The sequence below is a fragment of the Pteronotus mesoamericanus genome, unplaced genomic scaffold, assembly GCF_021234165.1.
Source record: "Pteronotus mesoamericanus isolate MK-2021 breed Mesoamerican mustached bat unplaced genomic scaffold, CSHL_Meso_final contig_164, whole genome shotgun sequence".
Taxonomy (NCBI): domain Eukaryota; kingdom Metazoa; phylum Chordata; class Mammalia; order Chiroptera; family Mormoopidae; genus Pteronotus; species Pteronotus mesoamericanus.
Window position 1 is genome coordinate 13,534,701 of NW_026555065.1, and position 19,599 is coordinate 13,554,299.

The following is a 19,599-nucleotide window of genomic DNA, read 5'->3' on the forward strand; positions in this document are numbered from 1 at the left end:
CTGCACACGGAGGTCAAATGGATGGGTTCTTGTAGTGACTTGCAAGGCAGCAGACCCAGGACAAGAGATGAGCTGTGCAGCATAAACCTGAGACACATGCCCCCAGTCACACCTGTGCAGAGTTAATGGGAGCCCTCCGGGCACTGGTCCCTGTAGAAGTAGCAGGCTGAGAGGACATGGATTTCTTAAGAGCTTCAGAACAACCACTCATCCCAGGATCAACATGCTGTCTCTTTCCTTGGTGCCTGTTGAAATGCCAACATTAATCTTCATCCTCTCTAAGTAGAACGGCATCTTGTGTTCAAGAAACCATTTTGGACTACCCTGGAAATGCAGATCAGAGAGGAGAAGACCAAGATAGAGGGAAAGGATCTACCTTTACCTCAGAGCCCTATGACTGGAGGCGGGCTTATACTGTCTTGATCTCCCTTTTAATCCTCAGGGGGCTTCTGATGTTTCCTATCCAACAGGGACACCTTGCACTTAATACCTATCTTTTTTCCCTTCTGTAATATTTTATGTTATTTTTAATGCTCTGTTTTACATTGGAAAAACAAAGAGAAGATGCTCTTCTCGCTGTGATACTATCTATGGTATCTAAAAAGAAGATACAGTAGTTTTTGACAAGAAAGAAGCTGCAGCTTAAAACTTGCATAAACTGGCTTTAGCAATATCTTCTTTTGGAATTACTAAACAGGCAGGTGCATTTTTAAAAACAGAGTTCACCAACAAACTTTTGACTGGAATATGCCCCCCAGAAAGGAGCAACGAGGACCCACAAAAACTACTTGACTGGATTGCTTTGAAATTTGTCTCAGGACAGAAAAAGCCCAGCAGCAAGCCTGAATGCAAGGACACACCCAGCTCAACTGGTAGTGTAAAAATGTGGATAACAGTTTACTAACCTTATTCTTATAACACTCCTCCATTGAAGGAGGTATGGGTGTTGGTTTTCAATGCCAGAATTCTTTGTGGCAGCAAAATTGACCCATACCATCTGGAGTGGTGAAGATTTCATAAATCAGGTACTCTTTTGCCATCACCTTTCCATCCCCAATCTTGTGGCCTGCAGCTTCAATCAAACCCACTATTCTATAAGCAATATAGAAATGTGCTCTCCTTCAGCCTCCATGTCTCACTATGAGTGTGACCCATCTGCAACCACCTATCTGCCATGGCTTATCTATCTATTCCTAGATACTATGACAATGGGTTTTTCTCCAATGTACTTGTTCCTTCTGCTCAGCAACAAGTATATCTGTCCCATGAGCTATTTAAATAAGTACCTTGAAGACAAAACCTATAGCTTGGTTTTCTTTGCATCCCACTGTTAAGCACAATTCTTGACTTCTGGTAGATGCTCAATAAATGTCTGTTGAACTGAACGGAATTATCTTGAGTGAGCCCAAACCTGAGGACCTCTTATGTACTCATAGTAATTCTTTGTGTATCTATCTCTACCCCTCTCTGAGTGAAGGAATAAAGTAAGTAAGAGATAGTGGGGAAGAGGGGCAAGGCCCCAGTGAGGCAAGGCTCACTCAAAGTCTTTATAGAGCTTTCTCTAAGTCGTAAGGCTGAAAAGGAAGTCAATTTGTAACTTGTTTACAGTATAATTACAATATACACTATTCTATGTCTTGGCTTAGGAACTTGTACTGTCTCACTTTTTATCAAGATAGTTTGGGTTTTCATATCCAGCATCTCTTTATACAAATAAAGAAAAGGTAAAGGTAAAGAAAAAGAAAAGAAAAGATTGATGGGACACAAAGCAAGACCATTAGATTATGACCAATCTATAAGACCTTCCCCCACAGTGGCTCTCCAGATCTAATAAAAGTTTCTAGAACTCAAAGGAAAGTCACTAAGAACTTGATGAACTGCCTTCTCAGAGGACAACCTCTTTGTTTTCAGCTGCCAGAAACATGTGGTCTCTAAGCAACTCAGAAGCTCTGGGTTCAAGCCTTATTGCCATCATGTCTGAGTTGTGGGCTCTTAGACCATTCAGTCTCACTGGTCCTCAGGTTCCTTGATAATAAATGACAATCTAGACTGTCTGGCCTACCTTCTTTCATGTTCACTGAACACATTTCATGATATTTTTGTATATACTTCTTTTAGAGAACATGCCACATTAGGTTATGAGTATTTGATCATAAGTATTGGATCAGTCTGTGTGATTAGAGTCTGAAAAACAGAGGCAAATATCCTTAGAAAAGACACAAGAGTTAAAGGCCATGTGAAGAGAGAGGTAGAAATTCAAATTACACAGTCACAGCTGAGGATCACCTGGAACCACCAGAGCAGGAGGAGGCAAGGAAAGATTCTCTAATAAATCCCCAGGGGAACAAAACCCTGACAACGCCTTGATTTTAGACTTCTGTGAGAAAATAAATTTCCAGAACTGTGAAAGGATAATTTTCTATTATTTTCAGCTACTAAATTTGTGGTAATTTATTCTGGCAGCCACACCCCTTCAAGGTTTGTCTTTGTCTGATCTGAGTTCCCACAGCAATACCTGGGACTCAGGGCCTCCGGAGTTCATGGGCCTTGTCACCAGCAACTGTGGTCCTTGGAAGCCCAGTCTTTCTGTCATGAGCACAAATGATCAAAGTTTCATTTGCTGTTTTCGACCATTGGCCTTGGAAAGTGTTAGAAAACGATGGGGAATTCAGAGTAATGTGATTTGTCATCCAGGGAAGCGATTAGATGAGAAGTCACCAATTATTGGCTTGCTCAGCAGAGGGAAATGAAAAATAATTGCTGGAAATAACACAAAAGCCCCCAGAAATACAGAAGCTCTCATTTGTGAGACACCAGCCTCTGAGAAATCTTCTGGTATGCAATTGCTTCTCTGAATATTACTAGAAAGGTCAGCATGTTTTATAATTTAAATCGGGCAAGGGAAAATTCAGTTACATGGATTTGTGTGACTATTCTATTGGTTGGTATTCAACAGAATCTAAATAGCTAATGAGTGACTAGTTGATTTCCTCTAAACTACAGTTTCCCCTTCTATAAAATGGAGACAACAATAGTTTCAGTTTCACATGTTTTTGGTAGAAGTAAACAAGATAATTTTTATAAATGATTAGCACAGTAATAAGAACATAGTATTTAATAAGTATATCTGTTTTATTGTTATCTTTGTCAAAAGATAGTGAAGCAAAAGAACATAGTGGTTAAAACTCAGGCTGTGGAGTCAAAAAGTCGTGGGTTTAAATGCAAGATCTACAGTGTGATATTTTAAAAAAAATTTAAGCATTGATTTTTTTAATCTATCCCTCCATTTTTTTAAATGGGGATAACAACAGAGTTATGCATCCAAATCATAGAGTTGTTAAGAATTAAAGCAGTTAACATAATACTTTGCAAATGGTCATTCATGTTCCATCTTGTATACTCTTAAGGGTTAAATTTCACTTATTTGTCTTTGCCTACCCCCGACCACTTTCCCTGAGGCAGAGACAAATGTATTTGAAAAAATATATATATAAAGGAAGCAATGATTAATTTGAGATTTAAAAAAATAAAAATAAAAATAAAATATTTATAATAAATAAATAAATAAATAAATAAATTTCACTTATTTATTTCTTTAACAAATGTTTTAATGAGCACTTGTGCTTTATGTCAGACAAACACCAGGAGTTTAGTAGTAAACAAGGCAGCTACAGTGCCTGCTCTTTGGGAGCTTACTTTCAGGTGGGAGAGGCATTAGCTAATCACGAAATAGATGGTGGTGATCTCATGTATCAGAAGACCATTAGAGATAGCGCTGTGGTTTTTTTTTTTAAGAGAAATTCATTGACATGCCCGCTAGTGATAGAGTATGTAAACTGAAAAAACCTGAATGTTGGTAGAACATGTTTGTGATCTCTTCTGCCCTCCAAAAGGAGAGAAATTATGGATAGGTGGTGAGACATTAGACATCAGCAGCCCACTCTGGAGTCTTTCTCTGACACATTCTACCTCTTTAATCAGATTCTAAACTATTTGAGGGCAAGTGAGTTTTTTTTTTGTTTGTTTTTTGTTTTTTTTTTTTCTGGTGCAGACCAGTGAAGAACCAATTTGCATCTTTTTATCTAGGTTATGCATGGCTTGGGGACAAGACACAGAAACTTGACTGCATACTCCAGTGCAGGAAGAGGACACAACAGGCCTAAGCATGGAATTACTAAGCAAGTTTAACACAGTCTTCCAGAGGGGAGATGGAGCCAAACCACAGAAATGGGTTTCCTGCAAGTAACTATTTAAATACACTGTGATCAGTATCATTGTATCCAGTGTTACAAAAGCTGCCAGGACTTGGTGGAGTGCCTACCTTGATGAGAAATCAAGGAACAGCCTCAGAGGAGGTGATGCATACATCATGACATGAAGGATGAGACAGGCCAGCCCCACAGGAACCTATCTGCAGTAGGAGTAGCACCGACTAAGGATCTGGCCACAGAGACCTCAGTAGTGAGTGCTAAACAAAGAGGAGCAGGATATGGGAGGAAACCAGAGAGATTCACGGGGGCTGATCGCGCAATACCTGGGAAGCCAAGGTGAGATGTTCTGACAAATGGCTCCTTAAGGGTAGGACTTCTCAGACACTGGAAGTCTGGGCTCCTGGGACATTTCACAACAATGAGATGTCAGAACAGGGCTATTAGAAATATGGTAAACTGAGAATTTTCCATTTAACAAATCAACACTTTTTTTGCCCAAAATGCAATGATATATGAACGTGTTGTTTATAAGACAATAGAAGGATGTATTTTTAAAAATTTATATATTCACAATGCGCTACAGGTTGTATAGCCGGGAAATGGGACACATTTCAAGATGTATCATGAATGTCTTTGCTGCATCTTATGACATCTGGAAAGCCTCACTTGAAGGTCAAGAATCTACATTTGAGGGCCTTGGCCACATACCCCTCTCATGCAGGTTCTACCCCTGCGCCTGGCCCTATGACAGAGCCTCCGTTTAAAGGACCTGAGGCTAAAGGTTTGCAGAAAGCAATGTAAGTAGCCCGTGACTCCGCAGCACTCACAGCTAGGCTGTGGCCAGCCCCTCGCATAGTGTGGAGCCCACAGGAGACGCTCACTAAGTGTTTGAAGACTGAGTAACTATTCACAAATGACTGGATGTTGGCACACTTCCTTCCTGTACAAAAGAACCATCCTGTGGGACAAGTTTGACTTCCCTACAGCAAAAAAAAAAAAAGGGCAGAAAACAAAATGACTCAGAAACTATAAACAGTTTGGATGCCCCAGTTGTGTCTTTAAGTTGTCAAGTTTTTCCAACACTGTTTTCTAGCCCTTTGCTACTGTAGTTTGACGTGGAGAACCTGGTGGACTTTAAGCACCAATAAACAACCAGAGAGTTCCATTTGGTGTTCACTCCCATGGGCCCTAGGGACTTAGGCCCACATCCCCCGGCTTCTCACCTTACAGGGAGCTTCAAAAGAACATAATGTTACTCAGAACATAATGATCTCACTTTCACTGTCTGGGAGAGGAGATGAAAAGACTCCAATGTTCAATCTTGGATAATTTATAACAATATTTAATCTCTATTTTTAAACTCATTTATAGAAGTTTTGTCTTTATTTACTTGCTGTGTGACCTTGAGCAAGTCAGTTAACTTCTCTGGGATTCTTGACAAAGTCTAAATTACCTAGAATTTATATAATTGGTCTTACTATAATTTTCTCAGGTTTCCTTAAGAAAAGCATTTAATAAATAGATGATAAATTACAGGGGCAGGTTCAAGTGCTCTGAGGATAGAGAAATACAATTTGGAGGGTCCTCATTAAGGAAAGAATTTAAAATTATTAGGTACAAGATAAGGTATCTGTGCAAGTAAGAGTTCATGAATCTTAAGCTTCATGGGGAAAACGATAATTGGATGATAATTATAAAAATTATTAGCACAAAGGCTCTTGGTCTTCTTTAAAATGTATAGGCTGGAAGACAGAATTTCTGACCATGCCAAAGACAGGAAAGTTTGCATTTCCTGGGAGGGGGTGGGTGGCTTTTGCTGTTTTGAGGTCCCTTTTTACTCCAGCTGGCCTCAAACCTCAAGTTCTTTCTTATTTGGAAAAGCCCAGCAGGAATGTCTCAGGGTGTGATTTCATCTGATTCAATCCAGTTCAAGTCTCTGGCACACAGTCCAAGGAAACATTGTGTTTTTCACTGTGAGACTGACAGCAGGGAGAACAATCCAGAAGGAACATGGGGCAGGGTCCCTGCAGTCAAACACTTGCTGTCTGGCTATGGAGACAATGCTGACACACATCAGATATGTAGAGAATATGATGTTATAGTATCCTGGAAAATAGGAATGTTGCTTATTAAATTCTTGCCCTCTTTTTGGAAAAGCTGAAATCGCTTTTATAAAGTGTGTCCTAACTTCCCAAGCTCACAGATGCTCTGTTTCCACCCACCTCATATCGCACCTGCAGCTGAGAGCATTCATTGGGCATGTCTTGTATCTTGTCCTGTAGCAACTCTTGTGTTGTTGTCTTACTATTTAATTGTAGTGTGTGTTGTGGTTGATGATGATGATGATGTCCCCTCAATAAGATGATCAACTCTTTGAGGGTAAGAACCAGGTCATTTGCATCGATATGATCCCTCAGGCCCTGCTCTGAGGGCCTAGATGAATCACTATGTATCAAATGCTAAGTAGAACATTCAGACTTAGCTCATAATGTGCTATGGACTGTTAAAAAGAGAAAACAGAGATGCTGGTCAGGGGAACGAGAGGAGCCAGCAGGGAGAAAGTCAAGTTCAACCTTCGTGAACTTCATTCCTCAGAGTTAGCGCATTTCCTCCACCTGTGCAGCAGGTCATTCCCAGTATTCATCCTCCTGTGCTAGTTAGGACTTCTACAAAGAGTCTGAGAGAGAGGCAGCAGGCTGATTTGACAACCTGAAAAAGAAGGTTGTTCAAATCAGGGAATGACTACAGGAAAGTGGCAGAGGTAGAAATTAAAAGAAGATATGTTGCAACCCAGTTTTAAGCTTCTTGGGAGACACGGGGACAGGCCAGGAGTCCAGGAGTAATGTGAGAAATGAGGGGGTCTGGAGAAGGCCAGCGTGGAGCCTGGGGCTGGGGCTTAAAAAGCCCCAACAGCACAGGGCAGAGATGAAAGGGCAAACCGTGTGGCAACCAAGTGAAGGACTGATTGTAAGAGGGCGGTGCCCCACTCCAAGAAGCAGCAGCCGCAGCCTCTCCTTGATGAACACTGCAGATGGGAGGGCCAGTGCTGGGGAGGCCGACCCAGCAGTCATTCCACCACCACCTACAGAATCCCACCCCCCCAGGGGCCTGCTTAGCCGTGGGCTGGCTGTGCATCCCCTTTATACATCTTTAAGTCAGTACCAGGAATACCTTCCTGCAGGGCTTCTCACTTTCCGGGGACCCTGGGACACCTCCTGAGATGCTTCTTCTCAACCTCTTCTCACCAGCCGGCCCATCTAAGTCTCTGAATCCTGTACCATTGCAGTCCCAGCAGGGAAGCACAGCTCCCATAGCCTCTACCTAGCAGTGACCCTGTTCTCTCTACCCACTTTGGCCAATGGAGCAATGGAAGGAAGAAAGGGCCACCAAGCCAGCCAATTAGACCAGCTGAATAATCAACCCTGGCAAACACAGCATGACTGACAACTCAACAAGATAAACCTCCTTTCTATCTCAGCCCAAGATTGTCCATATCCCTCATATTTATAGTTAATACTACATCTTGGCATCGTTATTTAAATATCTCAAGGTTTAGGCACATAGAAGTACTTGCCAAAGCCTCACTAAACAAATTAAGAGTAGGGTTCCATTAGCCTTTTCCCAACAATAAGACCTAGGAGTTGGACACAGGATGGATGTATATCATGCTGTGGGAAGGATCCAGTCTCTCAGTGGGCTGATCTCTTTCTAACTACAACTTCATAGGCTTCACCCCCACAAGGGCGAAGCTGCGCTTTAATGAAACCTCATTTGGCACTAGGTAAGCTATCAGGCACATCCGTTTGCAGTATCTTCCCTTTCTGATTGTCTCTTCCAAAAAGACCGCTGGGGACTGCAAGAGAGGACTGTCGACAACCGATAAATGCAGTCTTCAAAGCCACTCATCCATTCTTAATGGACAGCCCGTTAATTTGAGGTCTAGGTCATGAATTTGAATGCTAGGCACTGAACACCTCTTCAGCAAGAAAACCTGGTTTTGCCTCAGGGTAAATGGTGATTCATTAATTGTAATTAAATTAGGCTGGTGGCTTAAACTAGATGTGACAAAATGAAAATCCCCATATAAAACCTGAGATGCATATCACCAGCCTTCTGTCAATAACATCTAGTTTTTGTCTAAGTGGATTTAAAGGGAACAAGATGCCTCTTCTTTAAGAAAAAAAATAAACAGCTTCAGTTAAATAGGGAAATAAATAACTTGTGAATGTTTCTCTATTTCTTATTCATTCAGGTCCTGGTACAAAACCCACAAAGGACTAATAATAGGGGATTAGAGTCTCTCTGTATGGCTGGGAGGAAACCAGCAGCATCTAGAGCTGACCTTTCTGGGTGATCACGAAGCAGATCTACCCATATACATCTGGTCCTGGGGTACAATCTGAGTTCCTTTGGCACAGTCAATCGGATCGCCTTTTGGGACAGTGGGTGAATGGACTAAACCCTTCCGTGCAAGTCTGGAGTCCTGAGATCTTATTGCTCCTTATTCAGAAGATTGTTGTTAACTGTGGAACTCTTTGTCCTTATGTTTCCTCTTCTGTGAATGAGAGGTTAGACAAGGTCCCTCTTTAAAACGCAAGAAAGCTAAGCAGAAACTCAACCTGAAACAAGTAACATGGAGCTTCTCTTGTTGAACAGAGTGAAGAAGCCTCAGCTGCTGAGATCCACAGCCCCAGCTCTGAGCCCAGAAAAGCTTCAGAGGAACCTGTGTGGCGGTGGAGCCATGTTGGGAACCTCTTCAGCTGAGTACGGTCTCAAGTCGGTTCCAACTTCAAAGTTTGTGAAAAGTATACTTCCCAACACTCTATCAACTGAAATGAATGAAAATGAATAAAATGTGGGTCTTATGCTATGCTTACTGAGGATAAAATAATAATTTAATAAAAAAATAAATAATTGTTTTAATGAGGTACTAGAACTTTTGTTACCTGCTCCTTGGCCAACCTGAAAATGTTTGGTCTGTGTCAGGCAATAATAAAGTCTTTATGCCCAGTGAACAGACATCAGGCCAAACCTTTTAAGAATACCTTCAGTTTAGGGGTCACAAACCCAGATGCTTTTGGGGACCAGGCATGACATATGAATGAGGGCCATATGCGGACTGTCGCACACTGGACAGTTCATACATCCTTCCAGGGAGTAGCCACTACTCAGCCGCGGCTGATTGTGGCCATGGGAAGTTTGAGATCAGCAAAATCGATCTTCTGTCATAAAAAAAAACAGATATCCAGATTATGAAATTTTAAATAAAAAGTAAAATCATAGTGTATCCATCAGACTTTGATATGAGAAGCAGGACTAGTCTGAGTGGTGGGACTACGGGCTTTTGCTTTACACGATATGGGAGGTGGTGAAGGAGGGTATTAATTGTTCCTGAAGGCCACTGTGCCTGGTGGTGGGCAGAAGTCACTACAGCTCCACCGCGTTAGCAGCTGAGGGGAAAAACTAAAGGAGAGAAAGAGCACACTGGAACCCGTACTGTCTCTCAGTTACTCTAATCTTGATGAGGTAGGTGACCTGCAAGAAGCTGTCACCTTCATCCATGGCACTGAACTCACCCTTGGTCCTAGAAGGTGAAGAACTAGACCGGGTGGGAGCTGGAGAAGCGGCAGGCCTGGGAGCCGCACATCAGCAGCCACGTGTGTGAGCTGCTGCAGCGCCCGACAGCCCCCTGCAGAGCACGCACAAGGCTATGGCTTAACGTCACCTCCAAAACCGTACATGAATATCTCTTGCAACCAACCTTAATCCAAAATATACAGGAAAGGCAATTCTGGGAAATGCAGTTCCAGCTTAGCAAAGGTAACGAAATATAAAGCCTCCACAGTTCACTCCTTTCGACATGACTCCCACGCACACTTCTTTCACTACACATAACTTCCAGACAGAGCCAACAGCAAACTCTTGTTTACACTTAACATGATGTAACTATTCTTCCTCCAGGTGAAACATGCTAACCCTCTCTGCAAAAGAGGATAGAAAGTCGTGTCATGCCTATCTGGGTGATGTTCGTTCTTCTTCTGAGTCACACTTCCTTTCTGATAATCTATAATTTACACATTGAGCTATAAGGTTAACTCTATGGGCACATCATTTTTTTTTCTGTTTTATTGAGATATAATTGACATATAATGTTGTATTAGTTTTAGATTAAAACATAGTGATTCGATTTATGTATGTATTATGGAATGGTTACCACAATAAGTTTAGTCCACATTCAATATCTCACATAGTTACCATTTTTTTCCTTGTGATGAGATTAGATTAACACATTTTATGTTAGAGAAATGGGCAAGGGAAAGACAAATTAACTAATAGATATGCAAATGCATTTATGTCAAAACATGGAAGAAATGCTTCTATTACAATCTTTGTTTCTGCAACTTGTCGCATGGTTACACTGGTATTTGTAACTACTTTCTCCTAGTCCTCATTCCACAGTTCTTTGCCCATGGCCAGCACCTTGGCAGAGCTGCTCTCTGGCTACAGGTGTTCCTTGTCTGTGGGGGTGACCTAAGTCTTCATTCCGGAGGAGACTGGGCCGTAGCAGTCCTGCCTGCAGTGAGCTGCATGGTTTTCCATTGACTGTTATTACAGAGGGCTCTCAGAGGGGGGTTTACAGTACACATTTCTAGCAGTGCAGTTAGCTCCTTCCTCCAGGCGACCCAAACTCCACTTCATTCCAGGGACACTGGGGCTGTGCTCTGGCTCAGGTACAGGTCTTGATGGGTCTGCAACACCCTACTGTGCTGATTAAATCTGACTTCTGGTCACCAGATCCAGAGTGTTTTATGTAAAGAAAGTCGACCGTTCATCTAATGCGATACTAGACTTGTCATAGTCTATTAGCTAAAGTCAAAGATATCCTGTGTTCCACATTTACAAGTAATGTAATGATGAAAACCCTGTGTATACATCTTTGCATACTTGCATTTCTGTGCCAGTATAAGATACATTTTTAGACAGAAAGGCATAGAACCTTTTCTTTTAGGCTTCCTGGTTGCTGATCATTTGCTTATCTATTTGTTCATCTGCCTCAAAAATCATTCTTCTAGGTATATGGTAATAATTAAAATAGTAATCATTATTGGTATGCTTAGCACTTACTGTTTGCTAAGTTCTTTCCCTAAAACATCCATTTAATTCCTAAAACCAGGCAAGAGTTATGATTCCCATTTTACAGATGAGGAAATGATAGTGGTTCCAGGGACATATACAAGTGTAGGGTCTGTAGCATGAAGAATGTAAGAGACTTGAGCCAGACAGCACAGCTAAAGATTGACAGAGCCCGACTTTAAGCTTTTTCTTTCCAAAAACCATTTTCCCCTATATAACGGCACAAAGAAAAAATAAATAACTCAAAATCTTCTCTTAATTTTAAAAATAAAATTGTGCCCTTATCATGGGCACAAACCTAATAAAATACCACATGAGCAATGAGAATCTTGAAAGCACGTGAACCAGACAGTTCAGCCAAATGGTTACTCCAAATTATTTCAGCGGTTCAGAAATGGGATAGGGCCTCTGGGAATAAGTGGAACAGTAACATGTCAGAATATAAAGAATGCCGCTTTAATTATTGGTATAATTTTCCACATTAATAATCTTTTGTTTCTTATCTGTAAAATGGGCAAAGTACTGAAATCTATTTTACAAGGATGTTGCAAGGAGCCAACAGTATGGCTATGTGCTTAATACACTGTGAAGCGCTGCACGAAACATCATATTAATGCCATAGTGCTACAGCAGCCAAATAGCCCAGCCTCAACTCTGCAGTCATTCGAGTGAACATCAGTGTATGTCCTGGTTTGTCTAAAGCATCCCTGGTTTATCTATCACTCTTGACACAGTGTCCCACTTTGTTTAACACTTTTGGATGCTCAAAACTAGCCTGGTTTGAACAATAAGTTCTGAGGAAACCAAAGGATCAGTATTGGAGAAAGTCAGCCATTCAGCTAGCACAATTTCTAATCCCATTTACTCCTCTTTCCCTGGAGAGAACTAAACTTAAGTGAGCCCAGCCAGGATATGGATTGCAGAAAATATGCAAGGCCAGGGAAGAATTCCTGACAAGCTGGCTGATTTCCTACTGCTAGTTGGTATGCTGTGTCTTACAAAATAGCAAAGGCTTATATTGTACTAATTGCATCCCAGGTACAGTAGAACAGGCTTTATGTTATCAAAATATTTAATCCTCGCAACACTATAAGGCAGGTTATCATCCCCATGTTAGAGATGAGAAATTGAAGAACAGAGAGTTAAGCAGTTTGTCCAAGAGTACACAGCCACCACGTGATAGAGAGGTGATTTTTTTCAGAGTCCGTGCTGTGCGCTTTCAGTTATGTTGCCTCTCACTTGCTTGAGTCTAAAGATGCAGAATAACAAAGGCCACTGTGGGCAGCATGGCAGGCATGGAAACTCTTCATCTCCCTCTGGGGAAAGCCTGTAGTGGGACCTAAACTTTTGGATAGAGAGTGGTGATTCTTTTCCATGAAAGGACATGGCACCCTGCCTGTGCTCAGTTGCCCCCACCCAGGACAAGGTGCTGAGGTGTCTTGATTTCTAAGGATTTGGAGCTGGGGACCATGCGTATGGTGATTTGTGAAAATCCTTTCTCTTTCTACACTCATGAAGGTGTGCCAAGGTGAGCTGTAATTCTAGTCACACTGGTTTGAAGAAAACTTTTGCAACTCACTGCTGTTGAAGGGTTTGTAGGGAGAGGATAAAGTAGGAGGCAGGTGGACGGCCCATTGCTTGATATTCAGAAATTCCTTAGAAGAGAAATTCTTTGGGTAAGAGGACTATGAAAGAAATGAGAAAGGTATCCTTGTCCTGTTAAATTTCGATCATCAGGACATTTCGGGCATCTGGATAATGGTGCTGTTCTGAGTTGGCCATGTGACATCAGAAACCCTGTGTCATTTAAGCTTTTTTTGTACTTCCTAACCCACAGTTGTTTTCTGAGGGACAGGGAGAGAACAGATTCAAAAAAAAAAAAAAAAAAAAAAAAGGAAACCATTTAAAAATGCCCTAGAAATGTAACAACTCTGGAAGAGAACTTGCAAAGGAAAAGCATAAAAGACAAATGTATCTGAAGAATTGTGTTACAATGGGTTAAAAGGAACTGGGAATTGGGCTGGCACCATTGAAATCCATATTGTTATGATTTTCCTTTTAGAACGTCTTTCTGATCATGCTCAGTGTAAAGAAATGGAAACTGGTGGTCTTGCTCAGAGCAATGACTTTGAATGGCACTCTGTTCACCAAGCCAGTTGCCAGTCACATCCCTCAGGTTGTGAGGCTGCACCTCTCACATGGGTGACCATTAACTCTCTCTTCTCTCTCACCATCAACTTCTGTTAAAGCAGCCAGTTGACCTTCCTACCGAGAATCCCCACTCTCACCCCCAGTTCCACATCTCCTTTTAGCTTAGATTGAAGCATTTGGAGAAATGCTACCTGAGGGACCTATAATAATAGAGGGACAGTGGTGGGCAAAACGAAGCACTCTCTCAGGGACAGTCATCCTGGGTGTGAGCGGCAACATCACCATCAGACTGGGAGGGGCTAAAGGTCTGAGAAGGGATGGAGAACCAGCTGACCATCCCAGACACGTGGCATTAGTTGTTGTTCGGAAGTGGCCGCCCAGCAAGGGACTGTGTGTCACAGTTTCCTGACATCTAGGTATGTCTGTGCAACTAATTTTCATGAGTAGAATGAGGTCAGAAATGATCTGTGTCCTTCTTGGGTCGGAGTGGATAAGACGTAGATGCGCCCTCCCCTTGCTTTGTTCGCCACACGTCAGGAACTAGAAAAGCCTCTGAGACCCTGGCAGAAGCAGGAGTCACAAGTGACCGTGTAGAGTAAAGCCACCTCCAGACAGAAACATCTTATTGGACTTCTGCAGATGTGAGAAAAATGTATATTTTGTTAAACCATTGCGACTTGCCGGTTTGTTTGCTGCAAGCTAATATAATCATTAACATACTTAGAAACTAAACCCTGTGAGCCCCTGTGGAGTTCTCATGTTTGCCTCTGAAACAAATGAGTTCTGGAAACCTGCAGTCTGGCATAGTATTGCCTAGCCACACAGAAATGGCAGGGGCCTGCATTAAAAATTCCATTTCCTCTGGCCAATGCAGTGTCCCTTCTCTCAGGCCTCTGTTAGACTCTTTTAACCCTTCCCAGGCAACACAGTGCAAAGGGCAGAGGGAGACCAGGTGTCCTCACACAGAAATGCTCCAAAGGAACTTGAACCTCTGATCACCAGGGTCTAGCTGGGTTTGATAGCACATGCCCTGGGCAGCCTGAATTAATAGCACCCTGTCCTGAGGGAGATGTGGGTGAAGGTCATCCTATTAAAGCCCTTCCCTTTCTCACCAGAAAAGCTCTTTTGGGCCCCATCTTTGGGCATAGCTCATAAAAAGTTGAACAAACCACCCTCTGTTTTATCATTTGATTTGGGCAAAAATTGAGCCTGGACGAATGAGTGTCAAGACGAGGAGAGGATCTAATGTTATTCCTCTGAGTTAATTTTGATTTTGAAAAATGTCCCTGCTGGGGAAGGTGCGTGAGCCTTGTCTTCCTGGTTTCACCTCCAGCTCCTGCAAAGAGTCCAGACGTGATCAGTCTCTGCCCGCCCAGCTTCTTCTGGGGACAGGCCTCTGCAGAGCATCTCTGAGTCCTGAGCACGGCCCGCAAGGGCCGCCTGTGCCCCTGTGTGTGGAGCGCCCTCTCCTCGCAGCCGCCCGTGACACCCAGGGGAGAGCAGCTGCCTGCCTGCCATTTCCTTGCTAATTTCTCTTCCTTGCTGAGCGACATGGGGGACAATAATTGCCTCCACTCTGAGCTCTGACATTCCCACATTCAAGCACCTGCTCTCCCACTGTTTTCCCCATAGGAAGACAATTTCTGCCACACTTGGTGTTTCCTTCACAGCAAACCTGGTGATTAGACAGACACACTTTAGAAGAAACAGTTGGGGTGGGGGGTGGGGGAGGCGGCGCCAAAGCAGCGTTTCAGAAATCCGGGCAGTATTTTTCCCCAGTAAAATATGAACTGTGGTAAGAAGTCCTTGGAGTTGCTGGGTAGAGGGTAGGATTCTTGGGAGCTGCTTGGCCCCCTCGCATTATTCTAAAAGGCCCCGGCCGTGTCAGCAGAAACAAATCAAGAACTGTGCAAATCTAAATGAAAAAGAGAACCAAGTCACGATGATTTGACAATACCATGTTGAATTTCTGAGAAGCTTTATCCAAGATTTTCAGTTATTTTATTGCTACTAGAGGGCTGGGATTGATTGATTCCTTTTCAGATGTGCATTTTCATACTAGATTGGAAGGTGTTATTCTGTAGCTGTTATTAATCTTGGCAGGGTCAGAGGTTCAGTGTGGAGGGGAGGGGCAGCACAACCTGAGACTCTAAGGCTCCCTTCTCTAGAAGTCAAACAGCCCCTTAAGAAACCATAGATAAGGAGACGGTCAGCTCTTATTGTCTCCTTTTATCACTCCCCACAAGTGCTCACCATTAGGTCTTAATTAAGTTTACCACTGTGTCCCAATTTTTAAAATCTTTATGTCTATATTTCTTAATCATGTAAATAGTAGACTTTCAGTGTAGAAACATCAGAGCAGGAGCTGGCAGACTATGATCTGCAGATCAAGCCTGGCTTTCTACATAATTTTGTAAATAAAGTTTTATTGGAAGAGAGCCATGCCCATTTGTTTAGCATTGTCTGTGGCTGCTTTCCCACTACTGGCTGAGTGTCGAGTAGAGTTGGATAGCTGTGCCTCTTCTAGACCGGAAAGCCTAAAATAGTTATTACCTACACTTTTACAGAAAAGTAAGAAAGAAAAATAAGTAAAAAGAGACATAAATCTCTATAATCTCATTACCCAGATATAGCTAATGCTAATATTATCCATGACTCTCTTTTTAGTCTTGTGGAAGCCACTGCTTAGAAAATAGTATTTAATACAAATGTTGAGACTGATGATGCTATACACACACCCAGGGTGTATAGAAGGTTGGTTATTTATATAATCGAGGCTTTCCTGGGAGAGCAGGAAAGGGCTCTAAAACTGGTCTGAAAATGACTTGAGAGAGCAAGGGAAGGAGATGGGACGAGGGTATTATGATGGGTAGAAAGTGGTGCCAAGGCAAGCGTTCCCAAAAGAGAGCAGGAGATTATGTGATTTTTGTCTTCTGGCACCAAAGAAGCATGGGGACTTCTTAGCTTTTCCAGGTATGGGCAGAAGAAGAGAGAAAGGTAAGGCTTAAAAGCTCTCCACAGTCCAAAATAAAAAAATGAAGTCAGCTTCCTTATTAGAGCCTTTTTAATCTACCCATCAGGTTCCCTCCCTGGTTTCTGACAGCAAATAAATCATTTCACCCTCAGCTCCCACTACCATCCCCTTGTGGGCTGCCTCCTCCCAGGAAGAGAGCATGAACAATGAGGATTTTTCCTGGGCCACAAGAAGACAAAGAGCGAGGAGAGGAGAAATAAAACTCAGACTCCCTTCAAGAGTTAGCGCTTTTGTCCTCATGGCTCCCACACTCTGATTTTCGGGTTTGTCCCCTGAAACCATGGCCTCAAGAACTAGACACTGTCCCCTGTTGGGGCAGCAGGGAGTGAGCAGCGGAGAAGAGTTCTGCTTCGGGCCCTGCTCTTTCCCTCTTCCTTTGCTTCAATTTATCTTTCCTCATTATGAGAACTGAAGTACCTACAAGGGCAAAATTAGGATGATGGCCCAAAGCAAACATGAAGAAATTACTCGGTTGGCTGAGGCTGTAGGTCTGCCTCTGGCCTGAGAGCCCTACAGACCCCACAGCGGGGCCAGGTCCACAGATCACCCACGCTGGGGCCTGGATTTAGAACTTCTGCTTACGGCAAGGGCTCCTTTGCCTGACGGTATCTACCTTGCTGGGTCTTCCTCGGGGGCCTCACCAAGGAGCGTCTGAGGGCGGATGCAGCAGTGCCGGGGTCCTAGCTGTCCTTCAATCGGCCCTCCCTGGGACATGCAGAATTGCAGGCTAGGAATGATCATAAAAGCTATGAGGAGGAGGGAGACAGTGGAGGTTGAGTAGGAAGAAAGGGGAAATAGAAATGATCTACTGGGTACTAAGCGCTTTATGTGCATCCTTTTTTATGAAATGATTTTTATTATGGAAATGCTCACACATACATAAAAATAGAGAATAGTTCAATGAACCCCAGGTACTCATTTTTTCAGCTTAAATCCTGGCTATTCAACATTATCTTATAATCTGTATAACTACCCTAAGAAAAGGGTATTATTCTTCCCCAGGTTTACAGGTTGGGGGCTTTAGATTACTTGCCTCAATCTGCAGAGTTGGCGCGTGGCAGAGGCCACGGCGGTACCCTCTGGCTCTAAATCCAGCACGCTTTCCTGCTGTGCGGCCTCCAGGGAAGGCTCTGTGACACAGAAAGGACTGAAACTGAGCCAGGGTGTCCACCAAGAAGCAAGAGGACGCCTCCAGGATGGAGAAGGTAGGTCCAGACACACTGGCAAAGAAGAGGAGGAGCAGGGTCTGGCATGGACACAGGCTGTGACTCTCAGAAAGACTCCTCTGGGCTCTCCTGTTGTGACGTTTGCAAGACTCGCCTCACGGCCTCAGACACCAGGAAGATATCTGACCTTCACGTGGAAGCCTGAATGGCATTTTTCAGGCTGCTCCTTCCTATTGTGTGGCTGCTTGCTAAGTGGGGTTAACCCTTCCTTTTAGAGAGGAAGACACATTAATATGTGCCTTGTTATGAAGTCCCAGCGTGCATAGCCTTTCTCCACTTCCTGAGTGTATATGTAAGTGATGTCTCATCGCCAGCGTAATTTTATTTATTTATTTATTTTGCCACCAGATTGCATACTGCGCAGCCATTTCAGAGGGGCCTGCGTGTGCCGCTTCCTGCTTTGTTTATTATTGAGTGCTTCCAAATAAGGAACAAGTGTCTACAGGAAAGGGAAATGAGTCTTTGAAATCTGCAAGAGGATGCTCGAGGACATCTTCAGCAATTTTAATAATAGCTTTGGTTCAGATGCTGATATGATCTTGAAATGATGACAAGTAAAACCCAACAGAGCTTTATTGCCTCAGGGAAGGAATACTAAAATTGGGGAGGATGGACATAAAATATATATAGAAGAAGCTGAATAGCCCACTTTCATGTTGGCTTTATTAAATCATTAAATAAATTAAACATTAAATAAGCACAGACATGCCTACTTTATATTCCTATATAGGTATCTTATATATACTTTCTATATAATGTGTATCTATTATTTTGAAAAGTGGCCATATTTATAATATTTACTCTAAATATGTTTGAACTTTTAATGCATATATAAGAGACATGTACAACCAAGCATTCTTTTAATGCCTACATTTTGGGGGGAAACTGTGTGGATTGTGACTCCTTGGCCCACATTTAAAGGGAAAAAAAATTCTACAATCCAGTTTGTTCAAAGCAACCAAAAGTCCTATTTGTAATCTGCCAGCAAAATTTAAACATTTTCATTGCATTTCAGTCAGTTTCTACTTAGAAAATCCACACACAAATCTAGTCAAGTGTGGAAATGTGCATTTTGGAGAAAAGTATGAATATCATTTCCAGGAATCTCAGCTGTACAGATGAAGATAAGCTTTCCTCTAGTGACAGCACTTTGAGCCTGAGACGCATGAGACGCCCTCAGAAGAGAGGAAGTACAGCAGTAGGAGAAGAAAGGAAAGGTCATTTCAACTCCAAAGTTTTCTCCCCTTTGGGTTTTGACAGAATAGAAACGTGTGAGCTTGCAGCCATGGTTTACTGCTCATCTCTCCACTCCAGTTAGAGAGGAGGTATATGAATAAAGCATAATGCTTTTTACAGAAAGATTTTGATGTTGCTGGGATATTTAGGGATTGTGTGTGTCCTTCAAGAGGGCCTTTTTATCTAGTCCTCTAAGGACTGAGAAGGAAGGATGACAGCCTGAGCAAAATGATATGAGCCAAAACGGCACACAGGAGACAATTTAGCATCAGGCTTATGGGTTTTCTGGTGGGACCGAGAGGTTTGAACAATCCATACCAGACAGAGTGCCACATGGGACCAGCATAAATGAGTTTCACTGCCACTGCTCCCAAACTGGCAAAAAGCAGCAGTTTGAAAGAGATGGAGCCTTTCTGCCCTGGCAGTTGGTAGGTGTATCTGGTAACATGCAACTTCCAAGGATGTCCAGAATGTCTGAGGAGAGTGGAGGCTCATGGGCTTGATTACCACATCCTTGAAGAAATGATATCCTAGGTGCTCTCTGTTACAGGAGCTGGTCCTTAACCTCACTCCAGTGGTACTGGTATCACGTCCCTGCTGTGTCAGG